The 27,545-nt window shown below is 40.5% G+C and overlaps 1 protein-coding gene and 1 long non-coding RNA gene across 6 annotated transcripts in view; one reads left to right on the top strand and one right to left on the bottom strand.

Annotated features, from left to right (window-relative positions):
* The window catches only part of svila (supervillin a), a 241,297-nt gene that overhangs the window by 148,632 nt on the left and 65,120 nt on the right, over positions 1-27,545 (bottom strand). For 2 of the 3 annotated variants that reach the window (XM_069914483.1, XM_069914484.1), the window contains exon 2: positions 25,729-25,837. The exons of the other annotated variant lie outside the window; for it this stretch is intronic. The gene's annotated coding sequence lies outside the window, so the exon portion shown is untranslated. The remainder of the gene's footprint in view (positions 1-25,728; positions 25,838-27,545) is intronic. 3 annotated transcript variants of the gene reach the window in all.
* On the top strand, positions 1,584-27,116 carry LOC138751760 (uncharacterized). Of its 3 annotated transcripts, XR_011350165.1 has the most exons (4): positions 8,597-8,731; positions 9,549-9,581; positions 13,639-13,864; positions 26,715-27,116. It is a non-coding gene; the product is annotated as an uncharacterized lncRNA (long non-coding RNA). The 3 variants fall into 3 exon arrangements; XR_011350166.1 differs by lacking the exons at positions 8,597-8,731; positions 9,549-9,581 and adding an exon at positions 1,584-1,695 and having other exon boundaries at positions 26,715-27,114; XR_011350167.1 differs by lacking the exons at positions 8,597-8,731; positions 9,549-9,581 and adding an exon at positions 8,162-8,590 and having other exon boundaries at positions 26,715-27,115.

Consider the following 27,545-nt stretch of genomic DNA (forward strand, 5'->3'; position numbering starts at 1 on the left):
GTTGATGCCACACCTGAGTACTGATGTAAAAGTCATGTGGTCGTGTATTGAATCAGTAAGGTGATTAACAAACAAGTCTTTTGGCTTGTTCTATCATTCAATTAGATCATGGCTGATCATTAAGTTCAGAACTAAATTTGCTCACTGACCTCATATCCCTTAATATTCAAAAATCTATTGATCTTTGATGAGTTCAAATTGGAACTTTGGAAAAATACAGCTAAGATAGAAGACAACAGCACAACACAAGCCCTCGATACTGTGCCAACCTATATATCCCTATCAACATATTTTTAAAAATTAAATCATTCCCATCTCATAGCCCTCAATTTTTCTTTCATCTCTGTGGCTGTCTAAGAGCCACTTAAACACCCCTGATGTTTCAGCCTCCACCACAATCCCAGCAAGCATTCCAGGCACCAATAACTCTGTAGAAAAAAAAACTTACCACTGACGGCTCCCTTAAACATTCCTCCCTTCACTTTGTATGGACATCCTGTAGTGTTTGCTACTCATGCCCTGGGAAAAAGGCACTGGCTGACTACTCAGACTTCAGGGAAGAGAATTTAGTGCTCCTTCTCAAACTGCTTGGTGCTATACCACATGCACACCCACTAGGATGGGCAAACTAAAGCACCATCCACCATTTGGAGAACACAGGCAAATTAAGTAACCAATTAAGTCCTAAAATAGGACAAGTTGTCTAAGGTAATGCGCATTCCACACTACTCTTCAAGGCAGGTAAATTAGGGAACTTGATCAAATAAATTAGAAAAGGAAACTTGGATGATGTGACAGCGCAAACTATGGAAAATACTTTAATAGCAGGTGTTGAATATCACACAAGAGCATGAGCAGTAGGAGGAGTTGGCCAACTGGCCCATTGAGCCTGTTCAGCCATTCAATAAGATTATGCCTGATATGGCCATGGACTCGGCTCACTTACTCGTCTGACCCTTCCCCCACCCTTAATTCCAGAGTTCTTCAAAGATGCATTTATCCCAATCTTTAATTTATTTAATGAGGCAGCTTCGATTGCTTCATTGGGCAGAGAATTCCGCAGATTCACTCCCTCCTGGAAGAAACAGTTACTCCACTTCCCCCTCTCCACCAAATCTGCATTTCCTCAGGTTGATAGCAACATTAAGATTGTAATCAATCTCCAAAAGGCAGAAGATAAATTTACTGAAGACGAAGCAGGCTTGAGATAAATCAAAGAAAAACTAACAAGATGTTATGCGGATCAACTACTGTCAAGACTCCAAGTTGTAACAAAGTACCCTTGGCAGGAATAGTCATTCCATAAGCTTCTGCGATTTGACACAAAAAAAAACAAAGAAAATTTTGTGACAAGTAAGATGTTAACCACTGATGAGAGAAGACCTTGATTTAGAGGTCAATGTCATTCAGCAGCCAAAAGAAGCTCAACTCAAAACAGAATCTGACCCATGCTGACAGATGATCCCAACTGCAGGCATGCAGGAATGCAAGTTCAGCTTATTGTCAATGACTGTGCTAGGATCGGTACATTTGGAACACTGCCCAACATGAGAGTGCTTTGCTCATTGTTTCGATGTCTTCTGCTGCAGTACACAGAGCAAAGCACAAAGAATTACAGGCCAAACACAACATTTAGAGCAGCCATTCTTAACGGGGACCGTCCGGCCCTCCCACAGGGACCACAGCACATTTAAGGTGAGCTACAAACAAATCATAAAATATTTTGGGTTTTTTTTTAATGTAGATGGTAGGAGAAAATTATGGAAGAAACCAATTAAATGTCTGCTTCACAGGGAAGGTGGCCCATAAACTGAGTAGAGTCCAAAGGGGCCATATCCAAAAAAAGGGTTGACAATGGGTGATTTAGAGTATTCTCATTTATAATTTTTTTTGGTCCAAAACTTCTTCTAAGAAAGTTGAAGATTATCTTCTGATGCAAGTAAATCACAGTCTTACTTGAAGGGTCTTCCTTGAAGGGTCTTCCTCCAATCACCTTTGAATGGAGAACAAAGGAATCATGCTGCTGCATCCCAATGGTTGGAAAAGCAAGCTCCTTGTAGTTCAAGGCCAAATAATCAACTCCATTTGCAAAGCCTCAGCAAATGAAATAGTCCATGTCAGCATGCAGCAAGATGTAGACAACATTCAGACACATGGTAACTAATCATATCATCAAAGTGCCAGAAACTCTGACAAAGCAGTTTCTCAATGCCTTCCCTTGACATCCAATGGCAATTCCATTTCCTGGTCAACCACGGTCAATAACCTACTAACAGGCAAACTTTGTGGATCTACTCCTCCAAAACTGAAGACACTAAACTGTGAACAAATATTTATCTAGACAAGGATATAAAATTTTGCATGCAAAGAAATTAATGAATAGTCAATGGTCACTAAAAGTTCTTGAAGGAGGAAATATAAAAGGACTTCTGTACTGCTCAAATCTTCTACAACCATATTTTAGTTGCTTTCAATGTCATTTGGAAAATTCTCCATGAATAGAATCCAAATCCTATTGTATCATACAAGCCCAGAAGGAATTGCATGCAAACAGGTTGGAAGGATTGGGGACATGTCTAACAAACCATTTGCCTCACAAAATCCAAACTTGACAAAGTAGGTGAAGCTATTTAGAATCTGCGAGACCATATCCCAAGGGAGGAAATGCCATCAGAAAAGGAGAAAACAAGCAACACTGGTAAAATGTTACGCAGATCAGATTCTAAAAAGAAATAAATGTTGTACCTCCGAGCCCTTTTCTGAAACAATATTCCTCTTCCAAGTCCAACAGGAAGTTCTTTCACCACTTCTGAAACAAACAGAAATGTATCCATTGTGTCTTCATAGTGTGCCATCACCCCTCCATTTTTCTCCTAGGTCACAGGTGCTCTGTGGTTAGCAAGGGATTACTTAATGTGGAATGTGAGTGGAAAAATAAAGGTTGAGAACCACAGAGTTAGTAGGATGTTTCTGGACTATTATTCTAGAAATTCTAGATATAGAAAAGCAAATCCCACCATGTTAGCTGGGGAACTTAAATTCAAAGTAATTAAATAATCTGGAATTTAGAAGCAATAATCTGAGTAATACTATGAAGTAAGAACACGAGTTTGGTGAAAGAAATTTCCACTCAATACCAATTTAGTTGGTTCGCAACTCTAGCCCTGCCAACATTGTTAACTTCAACATAGGAGAAAATGCTAATGGAAAAATGCCTTTTTCACAATTAATATTTACATCCTGGGAACAATAAAAGAAGCTATAGTTACTATAATATAGTACAAGGATTTTTTTTTGGGGGGGGGGGGTTATGTTGGTTGCCTCCGTCTTCATTTCTGTTGAATTACTCATGATAAATCGAATATTGACTTGCCATTCTGTTGGATGAGTTGTACCACACTATACATGTGAAATTAATCTATTCCGTCAAAAAATATTTGTGCTTATTCATGACATGATACATCACTGTAATTCCATTTGGAATGATACAAAAGAACCCAACGGCATTAATAGACGATTACAGAGTTCTCTGGAACACTCAATATTTAGCATTCACTTAATCTCTAAAATAGATCAACACTTAACTGCTAGAATGAGCACATTTTGCTGTCTGATTTCATCCACATTACACAATTATATGGTCCCAAGTGTACTTTAATTGTGAGACTGGGATATTCTCAAGATATACATTGCCTTATTTTAAAAATTAAGTTACTGTATTTGACAGCATACAAGACCTACTTTTTCCTCAAAAATATTCCCCAGGTCTTGTATGCAAATTAAAATTAGGGTGATAATGGCGAGCAATACCTACAGTGATCTTCGTCATTGTGTGGCTCACTAGCATCTATCATTGGGGGGTGATGGAGGACTGTCGGTGGCGGCGGGGGGGGGGGGGGGGGAGGAAAGCACTGGGATTAGGGTGATGGGCTGTTGGGAGACTCTGCTCATGGCCTACTGTCAGTCCCCACACTGGTCCCACTACCCCACTCCCCCGGGACTGGCGCGGGGAATGACAGCAAGCCACCAGGAGAGAGCAGGAAGTAGGGCCAGTGTGGGGACTGACAACGACAGTTTGTTTTTAAAATGTTTTCTGCTCTCGCTAAACTGCTTTTGTTTTTTTTCTTGTAAATTACAGCAGTTTTATTATTAAAAAAGATTTTTCCTGTTGTCCTGGTTGTATGTTTTGCCCAAGTTTTAAATGCTAAAAAATATTCCCACTGAAATGTGGGTGGGGGGGGGCAGGTGGAGGGGCGTCTCATATGCTGTCAAATATGGTGGGTTTTTTTCATTGTATCAAACATACTATAAATTTATTTCAAACACACAAGAGATTCCTTGAAGTAACTAACAACTTTTTAAAATTTAGTACTGTATATAATTTACACTTAAAAGACAAAATTGCAACCATTGGAACTATTGAATGTTGAATGGGCATCATTTAATATCAATTAACCACTTGAATTTTAACGCTCATTAAAACATATTCACAAATCACATCTCATTGTTGAGTTCCCAGAAATATTAAATCATCCGAGTTCGGTACTCTTTCAGAAAAGAGCAACACTATGACAATAATAAAGTCATTCGCAATGTTAAAGGTAATGGCTGTAAGCAAGAAATCTGCAGATGCTGGGGTCTAGTGTAGTAAACAAAAGTGCTGAGAAACTCAGCAGGCCAAACTGAAGAAGGGCTCAGGCCCAAAATGAGGATTGCCTTTTGCTTTCCACAGATGCTGTATGCCCTGCTGAGTTTCTCCAGCACCTGTGTACTACATTGATACAAATGCCAGTTTTTAAATAAATAAAAAAATTGAGTGAAGAATTGGGTGTTGCTGATGAGGCCAACATTCATCACCAACCCTTCTTTGAACGAAGGAAATAAGAGCCACTTTCTTGAATCTCTGCCATCCTTGTGGACTGAGTACTTCAAAAATACAACTCAGTACAGTGTTCTGGCAAGTGGACCAAAAGATGAGGATGAACAGGAATGCATTTCAAAGTCAGGATCACTTGCAACTTTGGAGAAGGACATTCTGCTCATTGGGGTCATGTTTGTTTACAGGTGAGCAAGCCCATTACTTTACTTCCCCCTCTTATTACTTCATTGTGGACCTGAACTTACCATCTCTCACATTTGGCCACCAAATCCCTGGTGATTCCCATTTATTCTATCAAAGGGTAACTTGCAGTGTCCAGTTAACCTATTGGAGCTTGAAGGGAACTTTCAAATGGTAGCATTTCCATCAGCTTGCTGCCTTAGCTGCTCTAGATGATAGAGATCAAGGGGTTGTAAAGTCACCAAAGAAATCTCGACAATCTTTTGCACTGCATTTTATAGTTAACAAACTTTGGAAAATTATGCCCAATACATATATCAGTTTTAGGTCATTGATATTAAAAAGGAAGTTGTACTTTTCTGAAAAGAAATTCAAACGTAGGTAAAGCTTCAGATAGAGCTGGGCATTACACTTTACAAGTTAGTGATGCCTTGAGTGGGTGGAGCTGAGACTTTGGGTAATAGTACCAGTATTTTATTCAGAAAGCTCTCATTGTTCTCCTTTAAACTGATGATAAGAGGAAATTTGATAGGCTGTTCAAAATCATGAATGGCTTTGACAGAGTCTTGAGAAGATGAAGCAGATTTCATTGTTTTCTATATGAGAAGCATTCTTGTTCTGCCTGTTAAATTATTAAATTCCTTCTAGGCTTAATTTAACTTATTTTCCTGAACTTATCCATATCAATCCAAGTAACTTTTTTCATGCCATAATACACTTTAATTATTGGCGAGGATTTCCAGATTCAAATTTCTTTCCCGCAATTATCAGATTCTTGAATGGACCTCTGATTCAAGATGGTGTTCCTTTCTTTACATCTTGCACTTTGTCAGAGTAACTTGATACTCTGCACTTAGTGATTTATTGTAAAACTATACTTTGAACTTTGTGTAATTATTGGTGTTACCTGCTGCGTGGGTCGACTTGCTTGGAGAGGAAAAGTTTTTCACTTTATTTTTGTACTTACTCCGATAAATGTCAGGCGATTTGGTTAGCGGGACGCTATTACAACGCCAGTAATGTGGGTTTGAATTCGGTGCTGTCAGTAAGGAGCTTCTCTTTTAATCTTTTGATTGAGTTTTATAGAACAAGCACACAATGTACAGGGAACACAAGGTAACCAAATATGAAGAATATAAATATATTCCCAAAAATAAAACAATAGCGATACACCCCTTCCCGATACAATGTTGTCAGAATGACAAGAAAAAAAAACAAAGAACTCTAACCCCCATTGAAAAAAACTTGGGATGTTTTGTCAAAATTAAAAACCATTACTAACTGAAGAAAAAACCAGATAAATAAATAAACACATTCAATGATCAAGACAAACAGATTTAATGAACATGAAAATCGTCCATAAAAGAACTCCAAATTTTATGAAAATTAGTGTGAGCATACAATGCAAAATATCTGATCTTTTCTAAATTAAGGCAAGACATGACATAACCACTGAGTACTAGTGGGTGGAACAGGATCTCTCCATCTCAGTAGGATCGCGCTTCGTGCCATAAGAGTTGTTAATAGTACGACTTGATGATCAGATGAAGAAAATGGCTCATTAATATCATCTAATACTCCAATCAAAGCCGATAAAGGATTAGTTCACAATTAACACGTAGTATTATTGACAAAACATGAAAAATCTCCCTCCAGTAAGGTTCAAGAGCTTGGCAAGACCAGAATACGTAGCAAGATTGCTTTCAGTAAGAAGTTTGTACTTTATTCCCGTGTCTGTTTTCCCCATGTGCCTCAGTTTCCTCCCATCCTCCAAAACCTATGGGGTTGCAGAATGATTTGGGTGTAATTAAGTGGCACAGATTTAAATGCCCAGAATCTGCTTCTACCAATTACATTGGATTGAATTAATACAGATGTGGAGCCTCATTCTGCTGGTTCTAATAATTGAAAGTATTTTAAAGTAATATTCACATTCTTTTCCTGTCATTTTCTACACGTGGATTTGACATCCAAGTTCATCATTCCAAAGTACACTTCGTCTGATAGTTATATCAGAATCTTTCATGCCAGTTGGTTAAAATGTCATGTGATTGTTTTCCCTGTTCATTCACCTTACAATTGCCCTCTTATTTCATTCCCCACTCTGACAGGAAATGAATGGATAGTAGCAAGTTTAAGAAATGAGGGCAACTATCCTTTGCAGCCTTGAGCAATTAAAAAAAATCAAAATTATTTATGAACAGTATATTTACAAATTTTTTTGGAACACAAATGTTCCCATATACCATGGATTAGCAAAATCATCCAATCGACAACTTGGTGATTCCTGCACATATACATTTGCAACTTTTTATTTGCCAATTTGTGACTGGAATTTGAAAATTAGCTCATGTTAGCATGTTTCTAATTTGCAGCCCTGTGAATTGTGAAAAGGTGAGATGCAGTGGAATCAAGAAAGAGTGTACTAACAATTACCAATCAGCAATTAATGGTCCTAATCTACAGTAACATTAATAGAAGGCAAGGAGATTTCTACCCCAAAAGATAAATACAATAAATACACATTTGTAAATTGGTTAAGTGCAGATAAATATGCATTCACATATATGCAAATAATATGTATTATTCAGAGACACACACATTTACAAATGCTCAAATACATAATAATGAATTCAAAAATATCGATTGCACACAGTTTTTTGTTTGCTTACTTTACACGATTGATTCCCAAATATACCTTTCTTTACAATAAACTGGATTTGTGCAAAATTCAAGTGACAAATAATACTTAAATCCAATTCCTCTCACCCCACGGAGAATAAAAGATACACAAGTTCCCCTCCCCCCCTCTTTCCACAATAGCAGACAGCAATCCTTTACAAGAAAAATGGATGTAGAAGCTCAGAATCATTAGGAACCGAATTAGATACATTATAAACTAATTGCTGATAAAAGTATACGTCTGAGATTCAAACGAATCCATTGTTTTGCAGTGCCCTTGAAAAAGGGGAAGGAGAGAAGTAAAATGAGGATACAGAACAAACACTTTAACAATATCTGCTTTTAAACCTATTTTTGGTACTTACCTTGGCCACAGCATGTTACTGTTGGTACATAACCAGCAATCCATGGATTTCTGAACATGACTGCAGAGTTTGAAGGTTTCAAGTGCCAAAGTAATGCCTAATTTTACATCAGACACAAAGCTAGGCCTGTCTGCATAGTAACAGTGAGGAGATTTTTGTACGGAACAGGACTAAAGCTGTCAAACCAACGACAGCTGAGGGAAGCAAGGCAATAGGTTGCAGTTTAAAGCAGCTCAAGCAACTAAATCCGATTACAGGAAGAAATTAGGGTACAATTTGGATCAGTTTGGATGACCGAGATCGAGAGATTATAATGAACCACTGCAAATCTGTGAACAAGTCACAACATATGTTATTGTGTTACTAAAGAGAAATTGACATTACAGCTTCCAAATTCTGGGAAACCAATCAACAGACAAGAAATTCTTCTCATCTCCAAATGATCACAAACTACGAGGAGTTCACAGCGATAACACAGAATCAGGTCAGAAATCTGCCAGTGTATTGGTGCAGACGAGTTGTAACATCACATTGAATGTATAGGTTTGCCTTTCCCATAAGTTTAATCACCAGCACTGGCGTCCCTTGTGGCAGATGTACAAAAAGTAACAGTCCCGCTGGTTAGGTAAGTTCCAAAATAGTTTTTATCCCAAACCAAAGCAAAGCTTCAATTTTTTTCCCCCACACAGTGAAATTGACAAGCCTAATCAGCAGTATCTTGCAAATTACACCTGCATATCAATGTCTCTCCTCATCTTTAAAGGACTTTCCACATCTGTAAGTGACATCCATTTCAAAGCTGACATCCATTTCAAAGCTGACATCCATTTCAAAGCTGACATCCATTTCAAAACTGACATCCATTTCAAAACTGACATCCATTTCAAAACTGACATCCATTTCAAAACTGACATCCATTTCAAAACTGACATCTTTGTATTTTAACCTAATGATTGACAACTTTTCTATTACTTATTTACAACATTTTAACTATCTACGTTTGCAATTCTGAAGAGAGCAGAGAATGCATCATTTCTCAACCATTTAAATAGGAGAGGGGGAAGAGAGACGCACACACACAATTCAAAAGACTTACAACTTACAACCACATACAATAAACTTCAGATGTTTGAGAGCCACAAAAAAATATTGCATACATGTTTTATGATTTATATGCATATTTTGTTACAAAAATGTACATAAATATTAATAAATGTACAATAATATTTATTCTGTATGTAATTTTTAAATTGTGAATTTGCATTAGTTTCAATAATCAAAAAGAATGGGTTAATAAAATAGGTCTTAAAAAGGTACAGATTGTGGGGGTTTAGTTTAGGTCACACTTCACAGACAGACATCTCAGTTACATTTCACCAATCTCATTTGGAATGCAAAAACCTGTGCAGGTGGAGCTTTCACATCTGCCATTGACTTTACAGAAACCATGAAGAGTGCCTGTGAAGAATTCACAGGTAGGTGTTAATTGGACAGATGTTGTAGAATTTAAAGGCACAGCATGTTTGAATAGATGTACAGATTCAGAAACTGATTAATCTTTTATTGCTAAACAGGTTCCAGCGATCCAAATTTCTCATTGAAGTCTGCTGTTCTAGGAGGGATCATGTGGTTTTGCAAAGAGAGAAACAAACATGCTTTTCTTTGGGGAGAGAGAGACACACACAGAGTCAGATTTACTGCAGCACGGTGTTGAAGACTGCAAGTCTTGCAGACCTGCTGCAAGATCAATGAATTCAGAGTTCAGCCTATTCTAAACCCTTGTAGTCAATTACAAGAGGCTGTGGCTGGTTAATGTGTTTCCTCCTGAAATAAGGGGAAAAGAACTCTTTGTGGTTACCTGGAAGAAGAGGTTATCTTTTGGAAAAACCTACAAGGGGTAAGTTTCTTTGGCAAGACTCTGAAGTGGCTGATTGAAGGAGATCAGTTTGTGTGTGTCTAACGAACAATGAAGGTCTCTCCCCTCTCTCCCCTCTCTCCCCTCAAACCAACAAAGCACCAGAGCCTGGTGAAGATCATAAATCTTAAATTCTGTGCACACTATGGAAATTTGACCAATACCAGTGAACTTGAAGAAGTGAATGACTGGACAGCAAAACAAAGAACTTTCCTGGATACAAACTTTATATACACATTTCCTTAGAATTAGAACGGGGCTATATTAGGTTAAGTTAATAGTATTTAAGTTAAATATTGATCTTAAACCTATAATCACTTACAGCACAGAAACAGGTCAGTTCAGCCCTACTAGTCCGCGCCAAACATCTTCTCCCACCTAGTCCCACTGACTTGCATTTGGCCCATAATTGTCCACACTTCTTCTGTCCATATTCCTATCCAACCTTTCCTTGAATATTAACACCCATTTCGCTTCAATCACCTCTGCTGGAAGTTCATTCCATACCACCACCACCCTCTGCGTGAAGAAATTCTCATGTTTCCCCTAAACTTTCCCCTTTTACTCTCAATCCATGTCCTCTTGTTTGAATCTCCCCCATGCTCAGTGGTAAAAGCCTATCCACATTGACTCTATCTGTCCCCCTTATAATTTTGAATACCTCTATCAAATCACTCTTCAACCTTCTACACTCCAGGGAATAAAGTCCCAGCCTGTTCAACTGTTCCCTGTCACTCAAACCCTGGCAACATTCTCATAAATCTCCTCTGCACTCTCTCTATACTGTTTATATTCTTCCTGTAATTTGGTGACCAGCACTGCAAACAGTATTCCAAATTTGGCCTCACCAATGCCGTATACAATTTCAACACAACATCCCAACTCCTGTATTCTATACTTTGATTTATGAAAGCCAATATACTAAATGCCTTCTTCACCACCCTATCCACGTGCTTCAACTTTCAAGGAATAATGTACCATGACTTCCAAGTCCCTTTGTTCCATTGCACTCCTCAACTGTCTACCATTTAACGTGCATGTCCTATTTTGATTAGCCCTACCAAAATGTAGCACCTCATATTTATCAGTATTAAACACTATCTGCCATCTTTCAGCCCCCTCTTCTGTTTGTACTATATCACCATGTAAGCTTTGATAATCTTCTTCACTGTCCACAACACCACCAACCTTTGTTTCATCTGCAAATTTACTAATCCAATTTGCCACCCTATCATCTAGGTCGTTAATATATATGACTAACAGCAGTGGACCCAGTACCAATCCCTGAGGCACTCCACTTGACACCGGCCTCCAATTCGACAAACAATTTTCCACTACTACTCTCTGGCATCTCCCATCCAACCATTGCTGAATCCATCTCACTACTTCATCATTAATACTAAACTCTTATGGAGAACCATGTCAAAAGCTTTACTAAAGTCCAAATAGACAACATTAACCGCCTTCCCCTACTGTTTATACCTGTTGTACATATCCCTCTTCCTCCAAACCAAGTTCCAAATATCTTTTGAAAATCAAGGATCCCTACAGTTTCTACCATTTCCTTTAATCCTCACGGAGACATAATGACTCTGCGCTCTCAGAACTTTTCCTTTGAATATCCTCCATTTATCTGCTTCATTCTTCCCCAAAATATCTTATCCCAATCCACATACTCCAAATCTTTTCCCATCCCCTCGAAATTTACTTTCTTCCAATCAAGTGTTCCCCAACACAAACCTGTCACCTGACCTATCTCATTCCCTAATAGGAGATCCAATACTGCCCCTTCTTGAGTTAGTTCTTCTATGTATTGATTCAAAAAGCTTTTCTAAACACACTTAAAATCTACCCCATCCAGCCCTCCTACTGCATGGGTATCCCAGTTAATGTTCATAAAGTTGAAATCTCCATAACTACCACCTTATATTTATTACACATATGCAATCTCCTTTCAAATCTGCTCCTCTAATTCCCTCAGCCTATTTAGTGGTCTATAATACGCTCCTATTAATGTATTCATGCCTCTGCCATTCCTCAATTCTACCCAAATAATCTCACTGGACAATCTCACCAAACCATCCTGCCACAGCACTGCTGTAATGTTCTCTCTAATAAGCAATGCAACTCCTCAACCTTTTATTCCCCCTGTTCTATCATGCCTAAAACAACAGAATCCTGGAATATTTAACTGCCAAACATGCCCTTCCTGCAACCAAGTTTCACTGATGGCCACAATATCATATTTCCATGTGGCCATCCATGCCTTAAGCTCATCCTCCTTGTTTACAATGCTCCTTGCATTAAAATATATGCTCTTGAGAGAATGACCTCCACATGTATTCCTTTTGTTACCAACTACCTTTACCTTCCCTTCTTCATTTATTTTTATGTTCTGTTATCTCCCTTCCTTCCAATCTAGGTGTTCCTCCTCCCTAATCTCCATACTCTCATTCTGATTCCCACCCCCCTGCTACCCTAGTTTAAACCCTTCCCAACAGCTCTCGCAAAACCTGCCCACCAGGATATTGGTCTTATTATTATGTATGAAGAAAATTAAAAACTTCTTTGCTTAAGTAACCATTGTCTTGGAGAATTTCTGTTGCTGCTGGGTTTTGGAGTCCTCTGGGCTCGTAACAGTACATATACACATACCAAAATATTTTCAAAATTCTGACTGATTTTCTGTGGAAAGTCTTTGCAATAGAACCTGCAACAAATATATTTAAGATACAGTAAGATGGACTTTGTATCGTAGGAGAATTTAGAGTTATGAAGAAGGTGGAGCTAGGTCCACAGGTAGATCAGTTGTGATCTCACTGAATGTGGGAGCAGGCTCAATGGGCTGCTGGACTACTCCTGTTTCTTCCTTTCTTTTTCAATCTTTTTTTATTAAAGATGTTGTAGCGAGCTGCACTGATCCGCAAGTGAACTGGATCACAGAGGTGCAGGCTCGCACTGGGCTGACATCACAATGGTCCCAGTTGCGGGGGTGGGGGCAAAAAGGATCATGGGACTGGTGCTGATAAGCTCTCAGAGAATTCCAGTGAAGTCAGTGGGTTGGTTCAACTCACTCACAGCTTCTGTGTGGTTTTTCCTTTCATTTGTTGCACAGCACACCGACTACAATATTAGAGTAAACAATACAAGAGGAGAGTAGTATACAGAATCGAACAGTAAAAACAGAAACATCAATATATTGCAATACATGATACAACAGAACATAATAATATTATGCCTTACTCCTCAATTTGGGGATAAACAAAAAAAAAATTATATTACAACACCATCTAACCCACCAAAATAAACAAAACAAAAACAACTAAAAAAAGGTTGGGCAGCCTAAACTGAGAGTTTACTATAACAGGTTAATACAAACTATTTATTTGGTCCTTGCCAATAAAAACAACAGAAATCGAAAACAGTCTGGAAGGTGAAGTCAAAATACAAATGAACTCATACAAAATAGTTCATAAAGTACGCCAAATCTCTTCAAACTTAACAGAGGTATCAAAAGTGCAACTTCTACATTTTTCTAAACTTAGATATGACACAACTTGAGAGAGCCATTACATCAAAGTAGATGAGGACTTCTACTCCTAATGTGTTCTCTCCAGGAATGCTGCTCCCACTGGACTCTGCAGATACCTGCACCACTGCAGCGTCCACAGTCGAGTGCACGATGCAGGAAGCGACCAGATGCAAACCTGCCTCCTGTGGCAGGGTGAAGCCAGGGGTTTCACAGCTCTGCTCCCCTCTTCCCAGTCACTATTGGGAAGGGAGAGGAGAGGAGAGAAGAGAAAAGTAGAGAGGAGAAGGACAGAAAAGAAGAGTCCGGGGCAGGTAAGAAAACTTTTTTAAAAGTCTCTTACCAGGGTCTGCGGGGAGGAGTCGGCGTCGGAGGCGGCCATTGGTCGAGCGAGCGTACAGGAGAGTGTGTAGGGGTTAATTGGTAAAAGGCCAATAAATAAGAGGGACAGCGAGCGGCCCAGCGAGTGAGTGGCCCAGTGAAGGAGTGGCCCAGTGAAGGAGTGGGACCTCCAGGCTTTGGCTCATCAGGCTTCGGCAAAAGCAGGTGGAGAGAAAGCTAAGATAGTCTTTATTACTACTTCATTGGGGTAAGGGATGAGTGTTAAGGCTGTGTGTTGTCGGGAGTGCCGGATGTGGGAGGACCTGGAGTCTTCCAGACTCCCGGATGTCCATATCTGCACTAGGTGTGTCGAGCTGCAGATTCTCAGGGACCATGTTAGGGAACAAGAGCTGCAGCTCGATGACCTCAGGCTGGTTAGGGAAACAGAGGAAGTCATAGACAGGAGTTACAGCCAGGTGGTCACGCCAGGGCCACGGGAGGATGAAAGGTGGGTAACTGTCAGGAGAGGGACAAAAAACAGTGAGGTACCAGAGAGGAGCCCTGTGAATGTAACCCTCAGCAATAAGTACGCCTCTTTGAGCACTGTTGAGGGGGACATCAAGGTTGGGGGGAGCGACAGTGGCTGTGCCTCTGGCACAAGGTCGGCTCCTGTAGCTCAGAAAGGGAGGGAAAGGAAGAGGAGGGAAATTGTGGTAGGAGACTCCATAGTTAAGAGGACGGATAGGGGATTCTGTGGACGCAGCAAGGAGAACCGGATGGTGGTTTGCCTCCCTGGTGCCAGGGTCCGGGATGTTGCTGCTCGTGTCCCAGATATCCTAAAGTGGGAGGGACAGGAGCCAGAGGTCGTGGTACATGTAGGTACCAATGACATAGGGAGAAATAGAGAAGAGGTCCTAGAAAGTGAGTACAGGCAGTTAGGTAGGGAGTTAAAAAGAAGGACCGCAAAGGTGGTAATCTCTGGATTACTCCCTATGCCACGTGACAGTGTGAATAGAAATAGGATGAGGTGGAGGATTAACACGTAGCTGAAGGGATGGAGTAAGGGGCAGGGTTTTAAGTTTCTGGATAACTGGGACCTTATTTGGGGGAGATGTGACCTGTACAGTAAGGACGGGTTACACTTAAATCCCAGGGGGACCAGAATCCTGGCAGAGGTATTTGCTAGGGCTACTCAGGATCCTTTAAACTAGAATGGTTGGGGGGAGGGAACAAAATAGTACAGAGCAGTAAGGAGAAGGTTAGAATGCAAACAAAGAAAGTTTGTAGTAAGTATTTGAATATGGATGGGCAGGTGATAGAGAAGGGAAATGCTCTGGAAGAAAATGAAGGGCAATTGGCAGGAAAAGTAAATAATGTTGTTATTAAAGATGAGGGAAAACAGGGATTAAAAATTGGGAAATCTCTGAAATTCATATATTTTAATGCCAGGAGTATTGTAAAAAAGGTGGATGAGCTGAAGGTGTGGATTGATACTTGGAAGTATGATGTGGTAGCGATTAGTGAGACATGGTTGCAGGAGGGATGTGATTGGCAACTGAATATCCCTGGGTTTCGTTGTTTTAGGGGTGATAGAGTCGGAGGGGCAAGAGGAGGTGGGGTTGCATTGCTTGTCAGGGAGAATATTACAGCGGTGCCTAGGAAGGATAGCAAGAGGAGGTGGGGTTGCATTGCTTGTCAGGGAGAATATTACAGCGGTGCCTAGGAAGGATAGATTAGAGGGCACATCCACGGAGGTTATTTGGGTGGAACCGAGGAGTAGGAAAGGAGAGGTTACACTTGTAGGGGTGTATTATAGACCACCCGGAGGGGACCGAGACCTAGAGGAGCAAATCTGTAGGGAGATAGTAGATATTTGTGATAAGCACAGGGTTGTAATTATGGGAGATTTTAATTTTCCACATATAGATTGGGAAACACATTCTGTGAAAGGACTGGATGGGTTAGAGTTTGTGAAATGTGTGCAAGATAGTTTTTTACAACAATATGTAGAGGTGCCGACCAGAGAAGGAGCAGTGTTAGATCTACTGTTGGCAAATGGGATGGGTCAAGTGACGGAGGTTAGTGTTGGCGAGCACTTCGGGTCCAGTGATCATAATGCCATCAGCTTCAATGTCATTATGGAAAGAGAGAAATCATTGGCCAAGGATTGAGGTTTTTGATTGGGGAAAAGCTAGATTTGAGGAGATGCGAAAGGACTTGCAGGGTGTGCATTGGGACAATTTGTTTTATGGGCAGGATGTAGTAGAGAGATGGAAGTCTTTTAAAGATCAGATTTTGAGAGTGCAAAAGCTTTATGTTCCTGTTAGGTTAAAAGGAGGGGCAAAAGGTTTGAGAGAGCCGTGGTTTTCAAGGAATATTGGAAACTTGGTTCGAAGAAAAAGGGAGGCGTACATTAGATACAAGAAGCATGGAGTTAAGGAGATGTTTGAAAGATACATTGAATGTAAGAGGAATCTTAAGAGAGGAATTAGGAAAGCTAAAAGAAGGTACGAGAAAACTATGACAAGCAGGGTGAAAACTAATCCAAAAGAGTTCTACAAATATGTTAATGGTAAGAGGAAAGCTAGAGACAAAATTGGTCCCTTAGAAAATCAGAGCGGAAAACTGTGTGTGGAGCCTAGAGAAATGGGGGAGATATTGAACAGTTTCTTTTCTTCGGTATTCACTAAGGAGAAGGATATTGGGAGATGTGAGATTAAAAAAAAGCAAATTGGGTAAATATGGGGAATATAGAGATTACAAAAGGTGTAGTTTTAAGGCTTTTGAAGAATATAAAGGTGGATAAGTCTCCGGGACCAGACGGGATCTTCCCCAAGACATTGAGAGAAGTGAAAGTGGAAATAGCAGAGGCTCTGGCGGTAATTTTCCAAATGTCATTAGATATGGGGATAGTGCCGGAGGATTGGCGCATTGCGCATGTGGTTCCGTTATTTAAAAAGGGTTCAAGGAGGAAGCCTGGCAACTATCGGCCTGTAAGTTTGACGTCTGTGGTAGGTAAATTAATGGAGAAAATTCTTAGAGATAGTACTTATAAACATCTGGATAGACAGGGTCTGATCAGGAGCACTCAACATGGATTTGTGGGAGGAAGGTCATGTTTGACCAATCTGATTGAATTTTTTGAAGAGGTGACTAGGAATGTGGATGAGGGTAGCGCAGTGGATGTTGTCTATATGGACTTCAGTAAGGCCTTCGATAAGGTACCACATAGAAGGTTAGTTAGGAAGGTGCAGTCTTTAGGTATAAATTTTAAGATAGTCAAATGGATTGAACATTGGCTGAAAGGGAGAGGCCAGAGAGTGGTAGTGGATAATTGTCTATCAGGTTGGAGGCCGGTGACCAGTGGTGTGCCTCAAGGATCTGTATTGGGCCCATTGTTGTTCGTTATATACATTAATGATCTAGATGATGGGGTGGTGAATTGGATTAGTAAATATGCAGACGATACTAAGATAGGTGGAATAGTGGATAATGAAGAAGGTTTTCAAGGATTGCAGAGGGATTTGGGCTGCTTAGAAAAGTGGGCTGAAAAATGGCAGATGGAATTTAATGCTGATAAGTGTGAGGTGCTTCATTTTGGTAAGAAGAATCAGAATAGGACATACGTGGTAAATGGGAGAGCATTGAGGAATACAGAAGAGCAGAAAGATTTAGGAGTAACGGTACATCGTTCCCTGAAGGTAGAAACTCACGTGAATAGGGTGGTGAAGAAGGCTTTTAGTATGCTGGCCTTTATCAATCATTGCATGGAATATAGGAGTTGGGAGGTGATGTTGAGATTGTATAAGACGTTGGTGCGGCCTAATTTGGAGTTATGTGTGCAGTTCTGGTCGCCTAATTATAGGAAGGATATAAACAGAGTGGAGAGAGTGCAGAGAAGGTTTACCAGAATGTTACCTGGGTTTAAGCATCTAGAGTATAGGGAGAGATTGGACAGATTAGGTCTTTATTCTTTGGAGCGTAGAAGGTTGAGAGGGGATTTGATAGAAGTATTTAAGATTATGAAAGGGATAGACAGAGTGGATGTGGATAGACTATTTCCGTTAAGAGGAGGAAAGATTAAAACAAGAGGACATGAGTTAAGAATTAAGGGGCAGAGGTTTAGAGGTAACATGAGGGGGAACTTCTTTACTCAGAGTGTGGTAGCCGTGTGGAATGAGCTTCCGGGAGAAATAGTGGCGGCGGAGTCAATTGTATTATTTAAGAAAAGGTTGGACAGGTATATGGATGAGAAGAAGATGGAGGGTTATGGGCATTGTGCAGGGAGGTGGGACTAGAAAGGGGTGTTTGGTTCGGTGTGGACTAGAAGGGCCTAATGGCCTGTTTCCGTGCTGTAATTGTTATTTTATGTTATGTTAGTGAGGCCAGGGCTTGCCCATAACAACTGACAGGAGCTTTAATGCTCTATCTTTGGTAGATTCCAGCTCTACCCTGGCTTAGCACTAGGATGAGGTCCGCAGCGGGGAGGTCCGCAGCGGGGAGGTCCGCAGCGGGGAGGTCCGCAGCGGGGAGGTCCGCAGCGGGGAGGTCCGCAGCGGGGAGGTCCGCAGCGGGGAGGTCCGCAGCGGGGAGGTCCGCAGCGGGGAGGTCCGCAGCGGGGAGGTCCGCAGCGGGGAGGTCCGCAGCGGGGAGGTCCGCAGCGGGGAGGTCATGCCTCGTTGGTGGTCTCCTGGCCCAGCCCATTTCCCAACCTCTGCGGCCACTCTCTCAGCCCACCCCACATTGGTGGCGCTCTGCTGTGTGTGGCCCAGCCCAAACAAGGAGAACTTGACTCTGGCATGCGCTGCTCACTCCGCTTCTCTTCAGGGGACATCCCTCCAGTGCCCACTCCCTCTACCCTCTCCTTGTCACACAGCCTAGGCTGTGACTGTACTGGAACCCCATGGTCTGGCTACAGGGATTCTGAATGTCCCAGAGTGGCTTCAGAAATACTGGTATCACCTCCAGCCAACAAATTTCTGCGAGCTGCACATTATACGTCAAAGAGCCTCATGTGGCTAGGAAGCCACGGTTTGCCACCCAATGCCCTAGACTGCCCTTCCTTATAAGACATCCAGGCATCATTGCCTCTGCATACTTTCTGATGCAATCATATCCTTCCAGAAATGTACATAGTACTCCATTGTGGCCTAACCAAATGTTTTATAAAATTATACCAAGACTTCTCTCGCTTGATATTTTACGCCCCTGACCCTACCATTCATGGTATATGCCCTACCCTTATCAAATCACCCTCCTCAAAATTCATAATTTCCTACTTAACAGAATTGTATTCCATCTGCCAGCACCTTATCCAATTTGCTAATCAATGCTATTCTTTAGCCTATGACTGTTATTCCCACTAATTTTCTTGTCATCTGAGAGCTATTAAACCATATGTCCCATGGTCACAGCCACGTTTATAACAAAGATAAAGAAACTTTAGCATTTAAAGGTAGGTTTACGGCAAGGGGATATGGGTGATCTGTGAAAGAACTTTTCAGCAAGAGTAGCTGGAATTTGGAAAGCATAATCTGAGTGGGTGGGTGGCTGGGTGGATGTAGTCTCACAATTACGATGGTAGGTGAACACTTGAATTGCCAGTGCACAGAAGGCTCAGGACCCAATGTTGATTGATGGGATTAGTATTGATATTATAGACCAGTGGTTCTCGACCTTTTCCTTTCCACTCACGTACCTCTAAGTTATCCCTATGCCATTGGTGCTCTGTGATCAGTCAGGGTTTGCCTAATGTCGTATGTGGGTGGAAAGAAAAAGTTTGAAAACTCCTGTTTTAATCATACCTAATTGACTCATTATGTGCACGGTTTCATAACTCCAAAGGAAACTGGCCAATGACAATTTTTCTCAACCAAAATATTTCAGTAACAATTAAGTCTAGAGCAGTGATTCTCAACTTTCCCTTCCCATTCACATACCACCTTAAGCAACCCCTTACTAATCACAGAGCACCGATGGCATGGGGAATACTTAAAGTGGTATGCGAGTGAAAAGGAAAAGGTCGAGAACAACTTGCTTAGATTGTAGATCTACAGCAGCATCTGATCAGTGACAGTGACTACTCTATCATTCATGGTTCAGCAGGTGATATTTATTTTATGCAGTATTGCAGATCAAGATCATTGAATAAATGCACAATTTTAGAGATAGCTCTCTGTCATATACTTCCCTGCACATTTAGAGCTTCGCAGCCAAGTTTCAAATAAATTTTCCTAATTAAGAAAATACTAACTGAATATCAGTATTCAGAAATTCAGAATAAATAAAGTGACAAATGATTCAACACAGGGCATTTAAAAACACACACACACACACACAGTAAAGAGCATCAGAAGGTTTGATGTATTCATATTCCCAAAGAAAATGTATTGATTCACATCTTCAGATTGGGTCCACTTAAAGGCTCATGTTCAAGCAACTACAATCCTGCACAGCATGCCCCCATCCTCCACACCAAATTGCTTAGCCTAATAAGGCAACAAGCGCGTTGACTGGTTGGCTTGTGGGTCACACACTGTTTACCTCAGCTGCCTAATAACACACATCTATCAGATGATCCATCTTTTCAAAGACAAGAAGTTACACAATTACCCTTTTCAAGAATTATAAAAGCTGTCAAGAATAATGAATCATGTTTTAAGGTCCGTTTTTAAATTAACATGTGCAATAGGAGAGCTTTTGAATATCATGATATAGCTGACAGCAGCTAGCAAGAATTATTAACCATTCTTTTCACAGGCTACATTTGTGAAGCTTTAACTTTCTCATTGACAACAGATTAGAACATGATGCTTATAGCAAACTTAGGATTGCATTGATGAGGTAAGATGCAGTATTAAGTTCATCATTCCCTCATGCAAATTCAATTTCAGTGCCTTAAAGGGATGATGCCAAGCAAGTCATTCCAACCCACTCATGTCATTCAGCAGGAGATGATTACAAGATCACACAACATGGAGTAGCTGAAGAGAAAATTGTCTTTTCATTAATTTTCATATATTGTCCAGAAATATTGAACAACTATCCATTTATTTAGAGGCTCCATATCAAAATGAAGCATTCTTTGTGGAGAATACAGCAAAAATTGGTGGTACAGTGGACAGTCTGGCAGATCATCTGCCAGTTTAAATGCCTGAAACATTGCTTATAGTATCTGCTTCCACCATTTGCCATGGCAGTATGATCCAGCCACCTACCATTGTGCAAAAAACTTGCTTCACAAATCTCACTCAAACTTTCCCCCTTTCACCTTAAACCTCTGCCCTCCAGTAGTTGACATTTCCACCCTGAGAAGGAGACTCTCATTGTGGTTCTCAATGGAAGAGTAAGTGTGGTATATATCAAATCCTTGATCAGCTTGCTGAAGGAAGCCAATTGTGAACTTTGGTTTGCAAAGGGTTGTTGCTGGAGAATAATGCATACTTACACCAAAGAAACATACTGTAAATAACATTGAAATTACTAGCCCATGTTATGGGTACAAAAATACAAAAGTACAAGCCTTGTCTGTTCTGGCCATGATACCAATTTAGAATTACACATCTGCCTGCACATTATCCAGATATGCCTCCTGAATATCACTTCTGTTCTATTAGGTCACCTGCTCCTCAGCCTCCAGAGAAAACAATAGTTTGTCTCATCTCTCCCTGGAGCTGATACACTCAAACTGGGATTTAAAAATGTGTGTTATTCAGGCTTCCAATGTGTAAAGGGAACATCCTGAAGAACCCATTTTACTCCCTCTCCAAAGCATCCACACCATTCCTGTAATGTGGCATTCATAACAGCACACAATACTCTAAATGCGACTTGACCACTTTTTAAATCTTGGCTCCCTGTGGTGGTACACCACCAGCCTACTGCAGGGGGAAACCTCTGTACCTGCAGTCTTATACAACTTTAACATAACATCCCAACTCCTGTACTCAATACTTTGATTTATGAAGGCCAATATGCCAAAAGGCTCATTTTACAACTCTATCCACCTGTGATGCACTATTAGGGAGTTATCTATGTGCATTCCCAGATCTGTTCTACTGTACTCCTCAAGTGCCCTACCATCCCTCCAAAATGCAATACCTCACACGTCTCTCATCTGCTATTTTTCAGCCCATTTTTCTAGCTGGTTCAGATCACTCTTCACGAGACCAAACGCTGTCCTCTTGATGCCTGGAACATCAGCCTACTCTCCCTGACCTCACGTCCTTTTGTCCTTAGAGAATATCAATGAGAAGTATTCATTTGGTACCTTGCCGAGTTCCTCTGGCTCCAAATTCCCCCCATTCATCCTTGAGTGGTTCCATCCTCTCGCTAGTTATCCTCTTAGTTGCTTAAAGGATTAGAATTTTCTAATCTTATTTGCCACAGACTTTTCGAGAACCCTTTGGCCCTTCTGATCTTGTTTGTGTTCTTTCCTGCTTTCATTGTATTCTTTGAACACTGTCTGATTTCAGCTTTCCAAAACTTGCACACACTTTTTAATTTATGATTAAATTTGCAACACCTTTCATCTTCTAAGGTTCTCAAACCTTGCTGTTCTTGTTGTTGGTCCTGAAGGGAACATGTTGATCTTGATTCTGATCAGCTAGTCTTTAAAGTAGTGGTACTCAACCTTTTTCTTTCCACTCACATACCACTTTAAGTTATCCCTATACCATCAGTGCTCTGTGATTAGTAAGGGATTGTTTAAGGTGGTATGTGAGTGGGAAGGGAAGGCTGAGAATCATTGCTTTAGACCCAATTGTTACGGAAATATTTTGCTTGAGGAAAATTGTCATTGGCCCATTTCCTTTGGAGTTATGAAACTGGGCACATAACGAGTCAATTAGGTACGTTTGAAACAGTGGTTTTCAAACTTTATTTTTCCACCCACATACCACCTTAAGCAATCCCTTTCTAATCACAAAGCACCTATGGCATAGGGAATACTTAAAGTGGTATGTGAGTGGAAAGAAAGGTTGAGAATCACTGGTTCATACAAATGTTTGCACTGTAATGTTGCTGCAAAACAACCATTTTCGTGACATGTTCATAACAATAAATTCTGATTCTGAGATTATGGACTTGCCCAGTAAGAGCCACTCCAAATCTGCTCTCTCCAGCTCCTACCAAATACTGTTTGTAAATAGCCTTTTCCCAATTTAGTTGGTTTCCCATCCCCAACCATCCACAACATGAAATCCAGATCGATCTGAAAACTTACAGAATTGTAATCACTGACTGAAAATATTTTCCCCATTGAAACCCCAACTACTCAGCCAGGCTCATTTTCCAATAAAAGCTCTAGTATGGGTCCTTACTTGGCTGGATTGTGTGAATACCATGCCCAAGAAATTTCCTGGATGCACCCGACAAATTCTGCCCTATCTAAGCATCTGCCACTGGCCGTTAGTGTATTTCTGTTACTGCATCAGTGACCTAGGTTCGAATCCAGTGCTGTCTATACATTCTCCCCCTGTCTGCATGATTTCCTGCAGGTGCTCCCGTTTCCTCCCAGCCTTCAAAAAATGTACAGAGTTCAAGGTTAATTGGGTACATGGGCTGGAAGGGCCTGTTACCATGCGGTATGTCTAAATTTTAAAAAAAATTAATGAGTCCTCATCAATACTAAAAAAAATAAAGTCACTCATGAGAGCTATGCTGCGGTATCCCAACTTATAATCTGTCTGCATATCCTGCTAGCTATTGGGAGGCCTATGGTATAACTCCATCATGGCCATTCCACCTTCCTTATTGCTGAGTTTTCCCCACATTGTCTCAATGAATGATTTCAGTTCCCACCCCATCTGCTTGCCAACACATCTCTGCATTGCCAGAGTGACACCACCTGCTGGAAAAGGAACAACACTTCATATTCCATCTGCACACCCTCCAATTGGATAGCCTCAACATTGTTACAGGCCCAGAGGACCCCAAACCCCAGCAGCAATAGAAATTCACCAAAACAAATGGTTACATAAACAAAAATTGCTTTTAATTATCTTTAAACATGAAAACAAGATCAAACTTTAAATTATTATTATTAACTTAACCCTCTTCTAATTCTAAGCACACATGTATGTAATGTGAGTGCAAGTTCAGAGAAGTCCTTTGATTCGCAGTCCAATCTCACTCTTCCAAGTTCACTGGTATCAGGCAATTCTTATACTGTGCACAGAATTTAACATTTATGAATTTCACCAGATTTTGGTGCTTGAAAGGCAAATGGTTACCGCTCAGGGAGGTTCTTGTCAGTTTTCAGAGAGAGATTTGTTGCTCATTGGACACCCATAACTGATCCCTTCCGATAAGCCACTTCAGAGTCTTGTTGAAGAAATTTGCCCCATCAGGATTTTGCGGATAACCCTTTCTTTTAGGTCACCACAAAGTTCCTCTTTTTATTTCCCTTATTTCAAGTCATCTACTCCACAAGGGCTTTGACCAGGCTGAACGAAAACTCACAAACCATCGTCAAAATGTTTTTTTTCCCCAAGCTTCCCAGCTAGTCTTGTTCCAGTCCCAGCTGCTGACGCGGAACTCTTGAACTGAATTCTCTCTCACTCAGAGAGAACCACATGGCTCTCTCAGAACAGCCTTCAGACCTAATCTTTCAAGTTTGTTCAAGCTTTCCAAAACAATAATCCATTACTCCACAGCATGTCCAATTAACACCTACATGTGAAGTCCTTATAGGCATTCTTCAAAGTTTCTGCAAAGGCACTCTGAGCCTGGACTGTCTGGTTTGAGCAGAGCTTTTAAATGAGATCTGTTTTGAAATGTTTGTATGTGACCAACACAAACAAACCTGCCACAATGTATCTCTTTTAAAACATATCTATATATATAAAATATAACAATCTGCCACAACATCAACTTCTTCAGTTTCTGTTAGTCCCCCTCCCCTTTCTTTTAGGTGTCTTTCTCTCTTTCCTTTTGCCTACGTCTCCTTTACCCCAGCTCCACGTTCAGAGACAACCCTCCCCCTTCCCAGCCCTCCCCCCCATCCATGCTCAGCTTTTCTTTTTCCTGTCTGCTTCTCCAAAGCCAATCATCACCTTTTGTCTGTTGCTCTGGACTACTCCCCCTGCCATTTCTTTTATTCAAGTACTCTCTGCCTTTTCTCAATCATTGAAGAGCTGAAGCCCAAAACATCAGCAATAGATCTTTACCTCCTACGACACTGCAAAACCCACGAGTTCCTCCAGCAGTTCTGTGTATTTACTGAGCCCTCCAGAATGTTCAACATTAGAACTTATTGTCATGAACAGTTCACGGATGTTCTGAGTGTCGCTGTGACCTCCAAAATTCTTCCCAGTGCACCAGATTTAACTTTTTTGTTGAACTGAAACATGCAGACACAAGCCTGTCTATTGAGGCGTGCTAAGAAATGATCTACCCCAGCAAAATGATCCACTTTCTTTATCCCACAGTTTATGAAATAGCATTAACAGAGGACCACAGAGAAACAGCTTCTCCCAGGGAGTAGTGAACATGTGGAATTCTCTGCTTAATGAAGCAGTGGAGGCTATCTCATTAAATGCACTTAAAACACAGATAAATAGATTTTTGAGTAGTAGGGGAATTGAGTAATTGTATTGAATGGCAGAGCAGTTCAACAGGCCAGTTGGCCTACCCCTGCACCATTTTATATTATGTCCTTGTAGCAACAATCATGGTCCTTTCAATGGACAGAATTTTTAATTAAAAAAAATGTTCTTTTCTTAATTAGAACTGAAGCCATCTCATGCAGATCATGCAATTCAAGAATATTGCATAGTTTAAACAAATCATTCTTTACACCTTTGCAATCATTCAGTTTGAGCTCAAAGACTTTTTTTCCACCAAGTAATAAACTTACATGGGAGCAACACATTCGACCAATTGAACACAGGCAGCTGTGCAATTCTGCTCGTCACTTCAAGTCAACCTGACCTTTTTCCTCAAATCCACTATTCGACAGTTGACATCTGGAAATCAAAATACGTTCATCACGATCAGAAAAACACAAGAAACTTATTTTGGCAAAAGAAACAAATAATTCTGAGAATGATGTCAAGCCAGACTATTAACTAATTTTGCAGAAGTTAGTATACTGGTAGACAACCATTTCAAAGTAGAAGAATCCTCTTGATGAATGATGCTTTTTAAAAGAGAACACAAGTTGAGCCAGAAATCGGGCAGTGGGCTGGTAACAGGCAACAAATCTTGGTAGGCAACAGATATTATGAGCACTCAATTACACGCTGAAATGGCACAAACATGGGCAGAAACAAAAAATCCTTCCAACCCATTTTATTTTCTTCACATTATAAACCAGTCTGAAATCTGAATCTTGCATGGTGTCATGCAGGCAGCAAAGCTGTGGTATGTTTATTCATTTGTGTTTAAGAAGTGAAGAATAAATAAAGGAAATTGGCAATGTTGTATTTCCAACTACATAATCAGTATTTACTGGTAACTCGAAAACTCAGAGGTGGGATAAAAGAGAAACTGTGATAGAATATTGCCAATTGTGATGCAATGTATAAAAAAAATGTACACATCATGAAGGCCAACATTTTAGCGCCCCATTTGGAAAGCTAGAGCTATTGGGCAGCATGGTTGGCATAGCGGTTAGCACAACACCTTTACAGGGATTGGGATTCCAATCCCGTGATATCTGTAAGAAGTTTGTATGTTCTCCCCATGTCTGCATGGGTTTTCCCCTGGGGGCTCTGGTTTCCTCCCACTGTTCAAAAACGTACCAGAGGTGCAGGTTAATTGGGTGTAAATTGTGTTGAAGTGGCCTGTAACTATGCTGTATGCTTAATTTAAAAAAAAATTCAAATGATTTTTGCCTTTCAGAGTGGAAACAAGTCATCCAGCTCGACTTACCAAGCACTTCACCCTAAAAGCTAACTGCGTCATTAACTGCTACTAACCAGCAAATAATCCAAAAGTTATAAAAAGTTACACAAGTCTCATTGCTGTTCTCAAACTCTCTACATGTGGTCTGAACAAGCAAGCACCTTCGTTTGAATATCCAAGAGCTCTTATGAGAATCATTTCTATGTCATCATCCCCTGATAATTGATATGTTGACAATACAAGTTTCAAGCCTTAATCATCTTACCAACGTCTCCTTGAATATGCTCATCACATCATGGTAAATTTCTTTCCATGACAAACAGCCAATTCTCTGGAATCCAGGAAAATAATTTAATCAAACAGCTTAGTCTTAAATAATTGTATTTAATTTATGATATGAAGTACAATGAATAAATGCACTTCACTTACCATAAATTTATCAAGGTTCTATTTAATTTCCTGATGTTTCATCCAGTATCAGTGTACTCCCCAACATGCTTGTCCCAAAACTTTGGCCTCAAGGGCAACTCCCTCGACTGCCGTGACTGTAAAGCCAAATAGCACACCAACTCCCCCTTTAAATTCACAAATAACAGCCAGTTGTAGACTCAATATCATATAATGATGAGACAGAATACAAAAGAGAGATTGAGAGCCTAGTGGCATGGTGCCAAAAATAACTCCCTCTCTCTCTCTGTGCAAAATTAAGTTGATTTTAGACAGAGAGAATGCACTCTCCTCCCCAGATCAAGTTTATTATCATATTCATTGTAAACTGTACATGTGCACTGAATTTTTTGTTAAATACATCTCCAATATCATACCTTA

Source organism: Narcine bancroftii, chromosome 1 (assembly GCF_036971445.1).
Source record: "Narcine bancroftii isolate sNarBan1 chromosome 1, sNarBan1.hap1, whole genome shotgun sequence".
NCBI lineage: Eukaryota > Metazoa > Chordata > Chondrichthyes > Torpediniformes > Narcinidae > Narcine > Narcine bancroftii.